The sequence below is a fragment of the Myxocyprinus asiaticus genome, chromosome 33 (assembly GCF_019703515.2).
Source record: "Myxocyprinus asiaticus isolate MX2 ecotype Aquarium Trade chromosome 33, UBuf_Myxa_2, whole genome shotgun sequence".
Lineage (NCBI taxonomy): Eukaryota > Metazoa > Chordata > Actinopteri > Cypriniformes > Catostomidae > Myxocyprinus > Myxocyprinus asiaticus.
In genome coordinates this window covers 19,901,418-19,921,582 of record NC_059376.1, presented here as the reverse complement: position 1 = coordinate 19,921,582, position 20,165 = coordinate 19,901,418, and the positions used below count along the sequence as shown (strand labels likewise).

The 20,165-nt window shown below is 34.6% G+C and overlaps 1 pseudogene; it reads right to left on the bottom strand.

The window, feature by feature from the left end:
- Positions 1-11,829, bottom strand: part of LOC127424144 (LIM/homeobox protein LMX-1.2-like) — an 83,669-nt pseudogene extending 71,840 nt beyond the window's left edge.
- Positions 11,830-20,165: the final 8,336 nt, after the last annotated feature.

The window sequence follows — 20,165 nt, the reverse complement described above, 5'->3', positions numbered from 1 at the left end:
TGGTATGTTTTGCTGTGTAATTCATGTTTAATTCTAATGTTCAAATTAAATAAAGTGTGTGTTTTATTGAACACATAAAATATATATTTCAGTGTTTGTGTCCTTCAATTTCAGATGCAATCTCAATGTATTATTACATGTGCTCAAAAGGAGTATTTGAGGAGTGGTCATATGAAATGTATCTTAACATTCTAAATGTTTGTTTTATTCCGTTTTTCCCACTAATCACTAGAATGGTCATAACTTTTAAAAAATAGATTATATTTCTAATCTGTCTGCTATTCTACATTGCCCACAAAATTATGTATATTTCATACACTCTAAGTTTCCCTCTAGCTTGTAATTAAAATGGTTGAAAATGCAGTTGTCTGATGAACTATGGTGGCCGGAGAAGATTTTTATAAAAAATTGCTGTGTGAAATATTATTGATAAAGGATGATAAGCCTTAAATAATCATACATACATATATTTATATCATTTGAAAGCCCTAGTTATTCTCTTCAATATGGTATATACAGTTCAGGTGTGTGAAGTTATATGAATATGAATGTAATATGAATATGGATATGAATATCATATTCTGGCACAGAATGGAATTTTCGGAATTTTGGGCCCAGGTTTTAAAGGGTTAATCTCATTAGCTAAAATCATGTTCCACTTATGTTTGACAACCAGAAAGTGTCCAAATACTTTTTGTCTTAATTCTGAAAGGTATATCTATTGTTTAATCATTTAAAACCTATTTGAAATGTGTGCAATCTTTCTTTAAAATAAATATCACTTGATTTGATATCATTTTTTATTACTGAATGACTTCCATACATGCAAGTGTGGCTAATTCATCCAGCCACTGTACAGTATAATGCCCCCCTTTACACTTAAAATAAAATAAATAAATACAAATTTTATCATAACAAACTCTTCCAAATGGTACATATACAAAGGACAATGAATTTGACTGAAAATAGTTTGGATTGTCAGCAGACTGCTTAACTCACACATGGAGATGTTTTTTGGGGGAACGTGGGGTGTACAGTCTTTGCCTCAGGTGGTTTGGCACCGTGTCCCACCACTACAGAGATGAAGTAGAAGGACAGAGAGGAGTCTGGCACACGGCGTGATCTGGAGCTGGGGTCAGGGCACTGTCGCCTTTCCAGCTGAGCTTCAAGCACCACACACCGGCTCTGGTTTCATGTTCTGAGCTGGGGGTCAGGATCGCTTTTCCCCCACTAACTGCAGGGGCAGGGGCCGCTCCTCACGCCTGACAACAGACAGACGCCCACCTCAGGAGGGGGGAATGCACTTACTCACTCCCAAGAAAAAACAACAGAAGCAGGGAAGCCAGGAGAAAAGATGGATTGGTCTGAGATTCAGAACCTGTTTGAGGCCATAACAGAAATCTTTGACACCAAAGCCAATCTAGAGTGGTCCGGGGGATTTTATGGCACTTTGGCAGGTTTAAGAGACCAAAAATATGCAAAAGCGAGATTTTTCTATTTCGCCATATGTGAGTCAGAACTTGTCAAGTGAGTTTAGGTATGTTTCTCATCCCGTCCTCGCTGCTGAATAAGAAGTCCTCGGGTTCGCCATGTTTTATTCGAAACAACTCAGTATTGTGTCTGAACAGCATGTTTGTGTTTGTGGTTATGAATCCTGCCAAAAAGGATGGGCATCAGAAGAGCTGGTGAAAAGTGTCCTTTCGAAACAACAGCATTCAAGAGGTAAAACAGAACAAAGAAGATTCAGAGTTTGACACAAAAACAAAGAACGTGTAATATTTCAAAATAAATCTATTTATTTATTTTTTGTCTCATTATTATTTACAAAAAGACACATGAATCTTCATTAAAATGGCACTATGGAGTAAATCCATCCATCCATCTTCTATTGCCACTTGTCCTATGTAGGGTCACGGGTAGTGCTGGAGTCTATCCCAGCTGTCTCGGGCCGAAGGCAGGGAAACATCCTGGACAGGTGGCCAGTCCATCACAGTATGGAGTAAATCATTTTCCTTTATTCAATTTCGGAAATTATCAAAATTTCCTTCCTTTATCCACACTTTTCTTAGTCTAGCTGATCATTTTACTGCACTTGCGAGCCCTGGAATTTCCCAGGAAGATTGTGGCTCTTTTCAGAGAAATATTAGCATCCATCCAGGACAGACAGAGTTGAGGGGAGTATTGGAGAGGGGGAGAGAGAGGAGAAAAGAAAGGCACAGATGATCGGTATCATACATTCAGGATTTTGTCCCCCTTTGCTAATGAAGGTGGTATCTCTGAATAAAACAACAAGACAGAACTTGACCTGATGATGATATCACATACACCTCAGTCTAAACCCTCTGTGAAAAAAAATCAACGACAACCGATAACTGAGAAACAATTTTACATACCCTATTCAAATATCTGTTGTATTTTCATTAATGTATATTGTTATGAAATTAAAAGCAATTGTATACATGGCTATGGTTGTGTGTTTAATTGCTTAGAATCTTTTTTACAAAGCCAAAATATTTACAGACTTGGGTTAGGACTTTTCCAAAATCATCAAACCAAGACCAAATTAATCAATTGTAACTCCTTCTAGAGCCTTCAAAATACAGTACATCCACCAAACTTGCCACAGACCATCAGACTATTCTGACTTAGTGTGGCATGACTTTTCAAACTGATCGGAATTACAGTTTTCGCACAGTGGACCCTCATAATCCCACAGACTTTATTCACGCTAGTGCCATCATTTTTAATGGGAATGACAACGAGGCTGTGAAGGATAAACTTACAGTCTCTTCAATGGCACGAATAGTATAAAGCTCCTTGATCAAATCTGATTTTCCACAACTCATGTTGTCTGGAGTTCTTTGCATACTGAATGTTCTTGGACAGATATTTTATCAATGTTTTGTCCTTGGAACTATCCAAAAACACTTTAAACAGCAGTAAAGCCCATTGAAGAGACTGTAAGCCTATCCCTCACACCCTCGTTATCATTCCCATTAAAAATCAAAGATGGCACTAGTGTGAATAAGGTCTATTGACTAACATTGATGGAATGTTAAAGCAAGCCAATGGAATGTATTGAATTCAAACGCCAACTGTCAAAACATTTAAATTAAAATCTGCTTCAAACTTTCAAAAACAAAAAAAAAAAAAAAATTAAACTAACTTTCAGATAAGGATTTGTCAAGCCAACATCAAAGTTTGTCTTGACAAAATTTACAAGTTAAAATCTGTAATCCAGTTAGTGCTTATGAAATTCAGCTCTTTTCCCCCCTCATCTTTCATTTTATTCTCCATCACTTTACCTCCCATTGACTCACCTTAACATCCAAATCTACCAACTTTTTCCACTCTCCACTTTTTGAAGCTGACATGGGTCTACTGACCTCCAGCACAAATCATTTTAGCCGCATGCGGGGGGCTCGCAGTCTCATGGAGGTATGGAAACATGATCCCCACCATCTCTTGCTCACGTTTGTTTTCCTTGGTCCAGTCAGCGACGTGGTGATCAGCAGTGATCCCCATAGCAACAGAAGGTCAGGACCATGGGTGGGGAAACAGGAAGGTTCTTGCTGATCAGAATGCTGTTTATTTTTTGGTTTTTTCAATTTACTTAAACCTGCCTCCCACTTCAGCTTACCCCCAACCCTTGAGGGGGATGAGGAATATTTAGTCGGCTACATCAGCGATTTAGGTTTTGCCCCGGATACATACAGACTGTGCAATGACGTTCCAGCTTTGATGGGCAACATTTGTCTTACTCTCACGCAAAGCTTAAAAATTAGAACACATTTTTTAGACATTACAGCATAATTCTGAGTTTTTCTTTGGATGAAATGTATGTCACTCAAAGACTAGTGAGCTCATTAGTGGAGCCAAAATATCTGAACATGAGAGAGCACAATAACTTCATACATTTTATGTTATGAATTCAAACATTGCTTGGCGCAAGCTAAAATTTTACATATGATTGGTTAGCTAGCTAGATAACACATTTTCACATAGAAAAGTAAAGCAGTTCTGGTATAAAGTAAATATTGCCATTTTAATTTTGCAGAATTTCAAATGAAAAATACACATGCACCATACATCTCTAAAATCTCCAAAAATAAAATAATTTAAGGTATCCACGATTTCATAGTTTGGCTATTAGCAATCAGCATCAGATTTCATGGTCTTGAGCAGAAGCTAAAACAGGTATGTCTGATTCAGAAACTGAACTTTTAAACGTTTGACCTTTTAATTACGCAAAACTTTCCAAACCACCAAAATACAGTCCTTTCATGTTCACTGCAGACTTCTATGAGGATGTGCTAAACTGAAAGAACTAAATAATAGTGCCTACCGCTTCAAAATGGCCATCAAAGTACCGCTTCACAAAACGACAGTGACAACGTTCCTGGAAAGATCATTCTGAATGCTACTTCTCTGTTTCCTTTTGTAATGAAAATGATGGAATTTCACGATCTGGTATGCTATGTGAAGCTTTAGAACTGCGCTAGCGAATATAAAGGTAATTGGCTGGCTGAGGTAATCAGATTGGTTTCAGAGCATCTGATCTGCAGTCTAACAGACTTCCAACTAGTTGAATGAGTAAATACAGAACTGTGGGAGCTCTAGCTGAAGACAGATTACCTCTAGCACCAGGAGGGTACAACCCGGAAAAAGCTTATTCCACGTGAAGGAAAACTGAGTGGGCACAAAAGACCATAGAGCATCCAACCAGAACCAGTCATTTATTCAAGCGACCCTTATACAGAACCCATACATGCTGAGTGTTTCAACATTTAACAGTACATAAGTAATTGCAAAATTTCTAAATGTAAACTTCAATTTAAGCAGAAATAGATTTTTGCCAATTAATTTTTTTTGCCACTTAACCAATTAAGTATTTCCAGCTATGAAAATGCATTCAGAAATGGAACAAGGGTTAAATGGAGGGAGCAAACTGGTTTACGTATGTGTGACTGTGCCTGTCGGTGAGCTTGAGCTCGTAAGATCTCTCTCATGCTCAGTTGGCTGTGAGAGAGGGCTCAGAGGGAGGAAGTGGCAGTGGTGCCATTCCAAAGCACTGTCCCAGTCCGCCTCATTTCTCTTCTCTTTTCTCCCTCTGACACAAATAAGAGGATTAGGGCACACAGCTTCCGTCAGTCCCTCCATTCAAGACAAAGCAGTGAAGAGCTTAGTAAGATAGCCTTGGATAGTGGAGCAGACCTGTCATTCAAACAGGCTAGTACTATGACTGTTGGGAGACTAATCTCATTAGAATATAAAAAAAGAAAGAGGGAGAGAGAGGAACTCTGAAAAGTCCAAGATGAGATTTGATTATCATCCTCATAACTTGCATCTAAGACATGTGCCAGGCACATTTCACAGCTTAAATCTTCTCGTCTATGACAAGACTGTTGAAACACTCTCATAAGACAGCTTAATAATCAAGGGTTATTTTGTAGAATTTGTAGATTTAGAAAAAGACAAACAATAGTTGTTATTGTATTATGTTGCTTGTTTGTTTTTTATTTAAAAAAATGTAGTTTATTTTTTGCTTTGTTTAAATTTACTTATTACTGCAAAAGAAAGATGCCTGCTTTGAGACAAACACACTTGCACACTGTCTTCATGTGTATGCAGAATGTGTTATATGTGTGTGATAGTGTGCTGTGGGAAAGCCGCACACACCATAGCACCACTTGCCACCCCAGTGCCAGTGTTTTCTAGTGTACCTGTGAAAAACCCGTGTAGGTAACACTGTAGGCATGGAGCACCATTACTGTGTTAGTTACAGGAACAGACAAGAAATTAGTCTGTATCCTATTTATTCAACAGCAACATTAGAGGGGATGATGGAATAATATCATGCTTATGGCTTTTAAATATTACACTGAAATAGCAAGAATATTTTTATTGCATAGTGGAATATTTACATTAAGATCAAATTAATTAACCAGTGCCTAATAATATAGATCAGTCATGTCTTAAATTTTTATTTTGAGATATTTATTTTAGGATTTCGTTTTAGATGTTAGATGATTTATAGGGTCTCCTCATTAAAATGCAACTGTAACATCCATTAGATTATTGCTAGATTATTGTTAGCAATTAATATTTATATAGCAAATTAAGCTAAAGTGCAAATAATAGTAAATTTGATATCAAAATAAAATATAAAACATACAAAAAAATTAATTAATTCAGATTATGCCATTTTCTTTCTTTTTTTTCAAACTCAAAGTGTGACACAGAAGAGCCAACTATATATATATATATATATATATATATATATATATATATATATATATATATATATATATATATATATATATATGAGAAAACTTGTCAAGATGTTGTCATGGCAACATTTTAAAAATATCACATTCATAATTTATGGAGTGGTTCAAAATATTAACTTCGTCAAGTACTGTATTTATGACAGCAAACTGAACATCCTTGAACACTAGCTCCTGTTGGCACATAAAAATATAGACATGGCATACATAGCTCTGTCTAAATAACATTAAAAAAAATAAAATAAAAAATAAATAAAATAAAAAAACTGTGGAGTTCCACGTCAAGGACGTTTTCTAACAGCAGCCAAACAATTCTAATAGAGAAGAGATCTTTAGAGAAATCCAAATAATCTATTCCACAACATAGGTGAATTTAAAAGCAAAAGCCTGCCATCTAACACTCCCCTCAATGCCAAAATAACATCCCGTTAGGTCACAGCCTTAAGCTTTGGGTGATTAGGAAGGGGGGGGGGGGCAATAGTGATGAGATGACAGATGATTGCATCATTTTAATGCTGCCAGGATGCTGGGCTAATATTGACACAAAACCTAATGATTCCTTGCAAAGGAACAGGCTGCCTCAGCCATAGCCTCATTGAGGGTCTTCAGCATAGAAGAAATCCTGAAAGGCGCACGATCATTGCCCTTCTCACTTATTTTAATGTTATAGAGTGCTACCGCCAGGGTTTTCACTACCAACATTTTTTTTTTTTTTTTATTTATTTTTTTTTATTTTTTTATTTTTTTTTTTGTATAATACATTAAGTATTTAAACATTACAGACTGCTTATATTCTTATATAACGGTTATTTATTTGAAACAAGGACAGTATGGGACAGTAAAGGCATTCTGGGTAAAACACACTTTAAAACATACTGGGAGTGCTGGGTGTACAGCTTCAGTCATGTAGTAAACACACTGCCATGACCAAAATCCACTCATGTCAGCGGGAATGCACCATTCCGCTCACAAAGCAGAGCTAATTAAAAAACAACACATCGCAGGAGGACGCCCCCACAGTGTTAAAATAGAACTATCAGCACACCAGGGTATCTTACTTCAAGCAAATTATCCATGGACCAAGACTAACAACAGGCTTGGGCCAGGTCCCATTGACACTAAGGGTCAGAGAGGAAATAAAGTTGCAGTTGTCAAGGTTGGGATATCTATCATCTATGTATGCATGTATGTATGTATATATGTATGTGTCTGTCTGTCTCTCTGTCTATCTGTCTGTTTGTCTGTCTGTCTGTTTATCTATCTGTCTGTCTGTCTGTCTGTCTATCTGTCTGTTTGTCTGTCTGTCTATTTATCTGTCTGTCTGTCTGTCTATCCTTGTTTTTGTGTACAGTGACAGTAAACAGTGAACCCCTCATTACTGCTGCCCTTTTCTTTTATGTAGAACAGAAAACTCAAAGCTATATTGCAGAAAATATATTAATATATATTTGCAGAAAATTGTATTGATTCTAATAATTCTGCATCATTATTTAAAGATTACAATTATATTACACAAACACTAAACATTTTCAAAGCAATTTTACATCTACCGCTTTCTTGAATCTAAATGTAAAAATATAATAAAATGAGAGATCATTTTTATATAATACTAATGATAACTTTTGACTTGCATTATAAAGACCAGCAATTTGTAATATGCTATTTATATAATAAATCGAATTGAGATTAAATAAATAACCTAATTAACATCAAACTAATAAACATTAATCAAACTAATAATAAAAATGTCAAAACAGTGCAGATGATTTCTATTTTAATTATGTTTGAATTAATGCAGATTTATTTGCAATGCAACAAAGTTAATTCCCAATAGCTTGAAAACACAAATGCATTCCCATACCTTTAATTGACACTAAGGCAAAGGTCTGCCGAGCCTTTCAGGACATTATATGCAGATCGTAATTCCAAAGCTAATCCTCTAATAACGAAACCCTGTTAGGCTATTCAAAGTTTCTCTTGCGCTACAGCGGGGTGAAAATTCCGCGCCAAAACAAGCTATAAATTCCCGCCAGTAAATAGCTGACAGAGAGGTGTGAATATGAACGTTTGCCTAATGTCGTGATTTACGGCTCTAATGATTATAGGGTATGAATCAAATGATGCTAGGATGTCATTAGCCGGAGTTCCACCAAAAACGGCCAAAGGCTTCAACTTTGTGGGGTTGACAAGTACAAACTAAATGAACGTCATAAAAGTAAAAAAAGGTGCCAATTACATCTACTAAGTGGCCCGTCATTGCGAAATAAATAAACAAATACTTCTAGTTTCATGTGAAGAACGCATGTGTGTGGAGACCCCCATGTCAGGCGTTTATTTGCTGAAACGAGACTCCTGGTTAATAAATATAAGTTTTTTTTTTTTTTTTTTTCTAATGCATGTCAACAAAAGATGCGCTGAATGCTGGATCAGACAGAAAACTTTCTACAAACCAAACAGCAGACCTGATATATATCGACTTCGGATGAAAACATATCTAAATTGATCAATTGTAAGATGCAAAAAAGGCAAAATTATGATTTTCCAATAGGTAGACGTAAAAGTAAATTAAATGCGTAAGTCTAAATACAATGTCATACCCAAAGAAACCGTTATACACGTGCACAAGAAAAATGTGAAATCTTTGGCGTTTCTCGGCGCTAGCTTATGTCTCCAGGGTAATGGAATATAAGACCAGAGCTATGAAGTTCATTTTGTTAACACTAACTCTTCACGGTCAAATCGAGCAAGCTGAAAGAATTGCCGACTATAACGTCAGGCGGTAGATGTGGCCCGTTAATTGATGCTTGGTGTAGGATAGGGACCCCCCAGTTATCATCACAAGAGAGGCAGCGATATTTCTAAACCTCTGACACAAAAAGCTAGCAAAAGTAGTGACATGCATGGAGAGAAGTCATGCAACACAAGGCACCCTGCGGTCCACTCACTGCTTCAGGACATGGTGCGTATCACCACAGCACCCACCCACTGTTTTGCCTTTAAATCGGACTATAGCATAATAATAATAATAATAATAATAATAATAATAATATTATATATATATATATATATATATATATATATATATATATATATATATATATATATATATATATATATATATATATATGTTACAGGGTGTTGAAAAATATTATGCTTTTTGGATAGGCAACATGCTTTTAATGATGTGGCCCGGTTAAAGAGCTAAATAATTTCAAAAACCTTCTAAAATAATTTAACAAAATGCAATAAAAAATGGGATAGAAACGGCCTACGATTGTATGATATAATAATAATAATAATAATAATTATTATTATTATTATTATTATTATTATTATTATTATTATTATTATTATTATTACAAATAAATCAAATAATGATGTAGGCCTTTAATTAGCCTACATGTATAAATTGAAATATAATTATATAGGCTAATCATTATATATAAAAGTCAATGGAAATAAAAATAATAATAAAAAAAAAACGCTTGTGTTTATGTTTTTATTGTTATCATTATTAGGGGAAATCTAAAAAAGAAAGGGAAAAATAAATTTAGCAAAATCACATCTAATAACGCATGTCTCTTTAATTTATGGTTGAGCTGAAAATAAAGAAAATGTTAAGATCAAGATTAAGAATGTATTGGTGCTGCACAGCAATATTCTTCCCCGGTTAAGATTTACGTATAGACGACAGGTGATAAAATATTTAAGTCGCCATCGACCCATCACAATGTTCGAAGAAACGACAAAATTACCAGAAATCACTGAATTTTAACTGCTGTCTTGTCGCAAAATATCACAACTCCTAAAGAGTAAATAAACACGTTACCGTAATGTGAAGTACAAATTCAAGACTAAAGCTCAATCACAAAAGAACAGACCTGCGTGTCTCGGTTTAGAGACAACAACAACAACAAAAAAGGCACGACATGGAAGAAAGCACAAACTAAATTCATTTTATTGGCTATAATTTTGATAAATAACATAGGCCTAATGTAAGGACATGAAAAGGATAACGATCTTTCGACATCACACTACCACTCTGCACTCTACTGAATGGTAAAAATAAATGAGTGTAAAAAAAAAAGATGTTGTTAAGTAGGAATCGTGCCACCACTGAATTCAGGTTAATGAAAACGGTGTGATTATTTCGGCACACAAAGCAAAATTTTGTGAAAGTGTCTCTTTCGTTGCTTTAACACAGCCTGAGCAATGAGCCTGTGCGTTACACCAATATTATCAGAATAACCCATGCCCTTACTGTTGGTAGTCATGTTTGCAGTAAAGTTTCCTCTCCCGGAAGAAGCAGCTGGTGGTAAGCGGTTGTTTACACACGGCACATTGCAAACACTCCTCGTGCCATGAAGATTCGTTGACGCGCATCAGAAAGCGGTCGGATATGGGCCGCTGGCACCCCTCACACACCGCCTGGTGATGGCACTCCGACCCTGAAGAGCAAATTCATAATTGTAATAACCCACTGACTTCATCTGATTTATTTATATATATATATATATATATATATATATATATATATATATATATATATATATATATATATATATATATATACAAGGACACACAAATAGGCTATTAAACATCAAGTGGTTATTTTATCATTTTCATAATTTCATACAGGCTAAATAACTGTAAGACATGGCCAAAAAAATAAATAATAAATAAACATAAAGGCGTGTATAATAATAAGAATAATAGCAAAATACTGCTACTACCACTAGTACTACTTCTTCTGCTAATACTAATAATAGTTTCGGTGTTGGGCAAGTTGTAGCTTAAATATATGTAAAGCTCAAAAAACGCTCAAAATATTATACGAAATGCACACATTGTCAGCAAAAAATAAATCAAGTCTATATCACTGCCTTTGTGACACCTAAATGATCTCCAAAATATTTCTACATTCGGTTACAATTGTAGGGACATTTGGTATCAAAACTTCCAGGCAAAAATACAAACAATACTATAGAAGCGTGAAGGGGCACGTACAACAACAACAACAACAACAATAATAATAATAATAATAATGAAAAATTCTAATGATTAATTCGAGAGTAGCCATGATACGATTTCTGTATGTAAACGTTAAAGTACAAATGGGTAGGATTAAAATATAAACATATATGGACAAAACAGTAGTCTACTACTGAATTGTATCTAAATGCATTTATGTATCGGTTATTTTTTTCTCAGAAATAATGATTATTAGGCAGATATAGGTGGCCGGCCGGTTAAATGTCTGACACAAGATGATGCATCAGCCGCCTGTATTGCTCTATAGCAACAGTTTCAGCACTGGTCCATTAGGCCTATATGATTCTCTGAAATTATCTTTTCTTATTTGCTCTTTAAGTGTTCGCAATAGAATAATACTCAACACTCACCCAGCATAACTCCAAGTGTAGCTTGTCCCGACCGCAGCGGATGGTCTTCGATTTTTATACCGTCCAACATCTTAAATATTCCCGCCGTTACCTGTAAGGAAGCGCCGTCCTAGTGACTCAGGACCTGTTATAATATCCATAACAATACATTGTCAGAGCTGTCCACGCTTGAAATCCCAACACAAGCACAACATAACCTGATGTCATAGAAATCTTAATCGTATTGCTTTGCAGCTAAGATGGCCAACTCGAAAAACTTTTCATTGCAACTGGCACAGTTAAAGTTAGCATTTGCCTGCCTTTGGCACAGGAGCACAACAAGACATGACTCTGGACTTAAAAACGCATGAAATCACCTGTTAATTAATGGCTGGGTCAATCTAGACGTTTTCTGCACGAAGCGCAAAGTTTGTATCCCGGCTGTGCTGTCACGAACGGCAAGGAAGGGTTCTCCCTTTCCTGCAGCGTGCACAACTCGCCTCGATTCACAAAAGTTTACAAGAAATTAGTAAAATCCACGAAAACACAAAGGAGATGTCTAAACGTTAACTCTTAAATTAGTGCGCCATTCGGCTCCCTGCAGCTTGAGAAAGCTCAAAACTGAGATAGGCTTGAGAGAAAGCACCCTCCCCTTTTGGTCGCGTCACTTTGCAGACTATTGACTGACTTTGGGATGCTATTGGTGCGCCAGTGTTCGTGCACTCTGCCGAGTGGAACTAAACGCGTTCCGCCTCCAAAATCGCATTGCTTTCCAAACCAGAGGCACACAAGGATAGTAAACAAAGCTACGACAATTATAGTGAAACAATCAAATCTAAAAAGACACAGTCTAGTTAGGAGACAGAAAGCAAGAACGAAAGAACGAACGAAAGAACGAAAGAACGAAAGAAAGAAAGAGAAAGAAAGAAAGAAAAAAGAGAAAAAAGAAAGAACAAAATAAATAATATATATTTTCAAATATAAACAGTTTTGTAACTAGATGTACATTGAGAGGGTATGAAGGAATAACTTTAAAGCTGCAGGAATTTAGGAATATATATATATATATATATATATATATATATATATATATATATATATATATATATATATATATATATATATGTTGCATTTTGCATATTTTTAACAGTAACGGATTTATATATTAATTGAATAAAAACAGCCACACGCATTTGACAATTTTGACAATTTTATTTGCTTATTAATGAATAAAGCTTCGACCAATTTTACAAACGTAATTGCAAAAAAAAAAAAAAAAAAGAATAATAATAAAAAAAAAAAAAAAAAAGGAAAAATGGCAAATTTCTATTGGATAGTCAGCAGCAACAATAATAATAATAATAATAATAATAATAATAATAATAATAATAATAATAATAATTTAACGTTTGACGATTATTGAGGGTTTAAATGAATGACTATGTCATTGATGTGTTATTGTTGTTATCATTAGCAGTAGCCTAATAGTAGTAGTAGTAGGCTACATATAGTGATCCACACTTTACATTAAAGTGTTCATGTTACAGTGTAATTATGTAGGCTAGTAATAATTCTGAGTATTATTTTCTCGTGAACAACTTAATATGTGGCACTGCTTGTAATTACGCATTGTTATTGCTCTGGTGTAATTAATTATATTAACATGTAACAGAAGTGTAGCATTCGTACTATAAAGTAAAATGCTACAAAATTGTGTTGTTGTCAAATAGATGTAGTAGCGCATGCAGCTTCAATCGTTATAAAGCGCATGCTTTACTGCATGTTACTTTACTTTGGTTGTAGACCGACTGCTCCGAGGCCCTCTCCTCTCATGCAGAGGCTGCTAGCTTTGATATCAGGTAGCGGAGCATCACGTCTGGTCCGTCCGCATGCTTTGTGCTTTTGTGTCCATTATGAAGCCTCGAACCTTCTGACCCTCGTCTCCGATGCACCTGGAAATCAGGACCGATAACCACAGACAGCGGTTGACAGAGCCAGATAAAATAAAAGGCAAACCCCGCTGTATAGTCTTATAGGGTCGCTGGGACATATGAATAATACTACAGATTAAACAGAAGAGATAAAAATCGAACTAATTAGTGAAAGGTCCCACATTTTATTTAGTGAGCTTTATTGCTTTGTTCCGGGGGGACTGCTTTGGTTAAATCTATTCTCATTCCAAAACCAATAAACAAAAAGAGAATGCATCAAAACAAATGAAACAATGCAACAGATACGTGATGTAGCCTTTATAAATTATTACAGTTTGTAGCGTTGTAATTTTATTATTCTGTCACCTTCGCATTTATTCGTCACAAATCAAGAGAGCTGTGGGTTAACTCCAGTAAATTCATCCATGAGGCATTTCATTCTTATTATACATTTAAAATAATCGGTTAATCTTTTAAATGAAAAGTAAAGTTTGCATAACATTATTTATTGCAGTTTGCCTAACATTAATATTGATTTAGTAAAATGATTTTTTGATCATGCGGCAAAGCAATACATTAGATATATGTGTGGTATGGCCCACTGCTTCAAAAATGTTTGAGACAAGCTCACACTACCTATTGTTAGGATCGCGATGCTGGGCATTTTAATGGTTGATCCTTTCATCTTAAGGTCTTTATTAATTGCATGTGTCCTTAGTTGTTGCAGAGATGAACTGCACTCAAGTAAAGTTTTCGTTTCTCTCTCTCTCTCTCTCTCTCTCTCTCTCTCTCTCTCTCTCTCTCTCTCTCTCTCTCTCTCTTCTTTTTTTTTTTTTTTACGGAGCCTTTGAAAAAAGAAAAAAAAAGTTCCTCTCTAAACATAACAAGCCTGCCTTAGAATGCTTCAAATTCTTCAAAATAAGGAAAAGGAGAATGATTTGTGCAGAAATTACACGTGAGCAGTGAGTGTGAAATTAAAGATTTTTGCACACATTTTGCATAAAATATCATGGACTTTGGCCACTCAAAGTCAATTTGAATTTACCCCAAAACAATGCTCGCCTTAAATGCCTCAAGTCATGTATCCAAGCATGGGAGTCAACACGCTCTCTTCCCAACACCTTTAAAAATAAATGTCTTCACTTGAAACTCAGAAAACCATATAGGCCACGCCGGCCAGTTCATTACGGTCTCCTAAACGGTTTATTACGGGTTCTTCTCGCTCTAAGGCCTACTCCAAACAGCTTGTTAGTGGCCTACTTTACCAGCGTATTATCAAATAAATGATCACTGTGTGATGTTGATGATGGCAATTGAAATCTCGATAAAAATACGTGCTACTCACCTCGGGTGAAGATGGATGTAGGCTACATCACATGCTACATCAATATGGATCGATCACCTCGATAGTCGAGGTTCAATGGACATCTTTGTAATGTAATCGGGCATCCTTTCTGTAGTGAAGCTTGAGAGCCGTTGAATCGTCCTCATGACTAAATTTGTGCGAGGCTCCCTCTTGCGTGTAAATAATGAGCTGCAAAGAGAGACAAGAGCTTTTTTACCCGAAACGGGCAGGCCTAATAACATACTATACCTGCTGCAGATGATTTAGGTAAGTGTTAAAAAAATGTCATACCATACATTTATAAAGAAGACTGTACTATGGACTGCTAAACTGCAGGGTCTGAATTACATTCATTGCATATGTTTGAGGTCTTCATGGCACCGCTGATGCATTCATTAACTGTTGGTAAACTACCTGGTCTTACATATCAGGGCTTACATTTTACTGGTCCGCAACACCACAAGTTATGGTACACTAAGAAAAAAGTAATTGCTTCAGAGAGCAATGAAGTGTGTCCAAGACCGTCAGCAATAATATGCTTGTGGCGTGACTTGTGCGTTACAGGGACTTGGCATTTTGTTTGGAACTCTGGTTTACGAAGTGTTTCATAAAGACGGATCTCACTGGACAAGCATGAAAGGCAATCACAGCGAACGCCTTACATGTTTAGAGTCCCCTAAAATTCGTTCCACTTCCGTCACTGGTGGCGCATAGGCCTCTATAGATGTTGTGCCCTTAAAAGTTGAAAGGGTTTTAGCGAACGCACGAGATGGCTTTGGTTCTTTGGCCTCTAAAGAATTTGACAACGAGGCTCAAAGCAAGAAACGCAAATATATGTGATTTATTTAATGTTTTTAGAGAAACACTCTCTAATTGTTTTCTTTCGAATACCCCCCTCTCTCTCTGATAATGGTACGCCTGAGCAGCAGGTGTGTGGCACGTGCAGCATAGTGAGTGAGAGAGCTAATTTAAACTCAATAAAGGTTTGCAAGCTTTGCAACACTGTTTTAGTTAAACAACTCGGATAATTCGATCGCAAGGTAAGGAAAAAGAAACATGCATTTAAGGGGACTTTAATGAAATCCATTGGGTTTGTATTATTATTATTATTATTATTATTATTATTATTATTATAAGTAGTAGTAGTAGTAGTAGTAGTAGTTGTTGTTGTTGTTAAAGGAGTCGTAATAATAACACTATTTTATTTTTTATTATATTGTATTATTATTATTATTATTATTATTATTATTATTATTATTATTATTATATTTATTACATTATTTTATGCTCTATATTTATTTATAGATTTATATTATAGATTTATTTTAATAAGGAAAATATGAAATTCATAATATCCTTTAATAATAAAGGCTAAGCGGAGACATTTCTCCGACATTTAATGATTGATTCACTGCCGTTTTCGTAAGTTTTCTGTCATGGCAATTAATGTTAAATTTAACAGGAAAGGTAGCCTATTAAACAAACCAATAGACCTATTTGATTTTTGTGTGGTCGAATCCAACCAACAATCCAACAACTAACCGAAAGACTTAATTAATTATTCATTCAACCGACATTTAAATTGTAGACACGAAAGCTCTCATATATATATATATATATATATATATATATATATATATATATATATATATATATATATATATATATATATATATATTATTATTATTATTATTATTATTATTTTTTTTTTGTAGCGTTTATTTTAAAACAGATAAAAAAAATTAAAAAAAAATTAAAAAAATTAAATAGCCCAATAATTTTATTTCCTGGGCGAAACATAAGACATAGCCTAGAACGAAATATAGAATTAGCAGCGAATCACATATTCATGAGACGTTAAATTTGTCCGTATATCAACATTAAAGGTGGTTTAAAATAAATAATATATATGATGATGATGATGATGATGATGATAATAATAATAATAATAATAATAATAATAATAACAATAGCCTGAGTAGGGCCAGAATGTGCACATGGAATCTGTTTAAGCTTCCTAAAGCAAAATGGTAATAGATTTCGTTATAAACTCCAAACTAAAGTCTCATTTCATTTAATAGAAATCGTCTCAGCTGTGCAGACTTTATTGTGTAGTCTTTACAGCAGAGACAGCGCTGACAGATACGGTCGCATCGAGCATCACACTGCCATCTAACGATATTATATCGCTTTGAAAAAACGCAACGGTAAGTGATTTTTAAAAGTTACCCTTTCGTACTAATTCAGCAACTATATATATATATATATATATATATATATATATATATATATATATATATATATATATATATATATATATCAGCATAATAAAAATTCGTTACATTTACTTACGATAGTCTAAATTTTTAGGAGAGGAATTCAATAATACTTGTTCGTTCAATCTACAACAATTACTTTTGCGACAAAAAACAGACTAAACGCCATCAATTCTTTATAATACAGTTATAGATTCTATATAATATATTTAGGCCTATATTAAGTGTTGGTAAACACTGAGTTACAGAGCCGAGCCTGTGCTTTTAAAGTAGACATAGTCTACTAGCAAATGCTTCAGATTCAAACTGCTTTAAGATATGAATGCCTAATTCAATTTTTCCCCAATAAAAAGAAAGTTCTTTGGAATTGTTTATTGTTTCCAGCCATAAGCCAATGACGGCGTTTATGAGCTTAATGTCATGTCTAATGTCGCATATGATTAAAAAAAAAAAAAAAAAAAAAAAAAAACATATATTAATAATAATAAAAAAAGTAGGCTATCTTCAGTAAATCAGTTTAGGTCTCACAAGTCGGTAAATATATTTTAGAACTAGTTTCAAAATATCGTGAAGTAGGCTATTTCTTATGACCGGGAACAACTTTTTGGAGCGTTAATCCATCACTTATTTGAAAAAAATCCTGAAAAAGAAAACCAACCCCTGCTAATGATAGCGAGTAACAGAGACATACAGTAAATTGTAGTGGCAGTTTACTTTCATGTTTGGATCCACTTTGATGTTTTAATGAGTGTTTGCTATGAGACTTTTTAACACGGGACAAAAGGTGGCTTGAAGTCATTTATCTCATTTGAAAATGCGCACACGCCATTGATTTTTGTCCTCGTGATATTTCTATCTACAATCGTAAAGAAGTAAAATAATTACAGAAGTAAGTAGTTAGCTTAGCTGTTTATATTTAGTAGCCTATATAGTATTAGAGAGCTATAGAAAAAAAAAAAAAGCATAGTGTTTCTCTGCAAAGAGTTTTTTCCAAAAAGTTCCGTTATCATGTGCAGCTACACAAATTCTTGATTGGGACGTTTTGGTTACAAAAAGGGCCCGTTAATAACTTTTATTAATAAACTTAACAAACAAATTACATTATATGGTGCTTAACAGATCATTCATTTATTTACATTTAAAAAGTTAGGAATTATATGAAATTTTGATTTAGATTTTCATATATATTTATTTCTTAAATTATATTAACTACTAAGTTAATTCTATCTGTTAAGCACTGCATTGTGTGATGATGAAATTAAAGTTATAACTTTTCTTTTTTTTTCTTTTTTTTTCAGCATCAAGCGCAGTTTAGTTCATTTTGTCCTTGACAGATATACTGTCCAGTTATTTAGAGGGTAAATATCGCCCTCCTGTGGCCATTCAAAATTTTACTTCTCTTGTTTCACTGACTTACTCATGAAACATCAAGCATTTAACAGCTGTTTATTCAGATTTACTAACCATTGAGCTTAACATTTTATTTAACGTATTATTAGTGTTCACTGTACAGCTAAACTATTTAAAGTCACGAAAAGGGTCGATTGTCACGTTGTGTTTTTAATCCTGGGTACAATATGTCTACAACAACATCTGTTATTACAAAGCCATGTAAATGAAAACAGAAATAATGAAAATAATCATATACATTTACAGGCAGTTCTGGCCACTTTCTGCTGCTACTTGATGTTTTGATGATCAAGTTGTTTGCATACGGAATACAAGTAATTTACTTTTAAATTGGAATAGGAAACCTATAAATGAAAATGTTTAACTTAAAACAATATATAAATTGTTGGCTGGTGATTATCTAATTGAGTCTAATTAGACAAGGCCATTAATTAATTGAAGCTCTTTTGTAAAGATAATTTGAAAGGTACATAAAGCTGGGGCATATATATATATATATATATATATATATATATGTGCGTGTGTGTGTGTGTGTGTGTGTGTGTGTGTGTAATGATATTAGAGTACCTTAATTACTGGATTTGATATATAAATATTAATCACAGATACCGTGACTGTTGACCATGCATGACAACCCACACATTCCTTTTCATTCAGAAAAATCATTAATGAGCAAAAAGGGATTTGAGTAAAACCATCTTTCATTCTAATTGCCTAAAATTGACTGTACGTAATTAAGGATTTTGCTTATAATGGTATAATAAACATTCCATAGGTTACCATGAAATGAGGTATAGACGATAAGGGTCTAGTGTTTTTAATGACAAATGCATAACAAGAAAGGAATAGGTTTTAGAACCATATGGATTTCTCTTGTTTTATTCATCCAGAGCTGCCTTATCAAAGGTCAGAATGTGAAGCAGATCCAAGATAGCTTAAGATGAAACAGACTATTTTAGGTAAAGCTAACAAAGGCCCTGTTGAGTAAAGATGTTGTTGATTTCTTCACTGAATCTGGAAAATGTCACATGGAAACACTTTTTTTTTTTTTTGTTTTTTTGGCAAATACGTATTTGTGTCCATTTAATGCAAAAGAAATAGCAGCACACACCCAAGCTACAAATGATCTTTAAGAGCGGAGAAGCAATAAAGAAAATAGCATTGCACTGATTTAACAGAAGTTCAGTATTGCTATTGCAAGCACATTAGACATTAATGATAACCACAATCAGCATTCAGCAAGATTGATGCAATGCTATCATAACACCTTCATTGTAATGCACTAAGAATCATGATAATAGCACACTGAATATTTTATTATTCTATAAAATAACACTCTGTATTGCTGTTAAGGAAAAGGATATCATGGCTTTTGTGAGGCCCGTGATTCCTTACTGAACAACTGAAGCAATGGTAATGTTTTCCAAACCGGATGAGATTTACGACGCTTTTCAGCAGATGGTTGTCTTGTTCATTCGGTTCTTCTCCAGACTGATTTATTCATCCCCTGGCAAAGCAGGCCCAGTGGCGGCTCT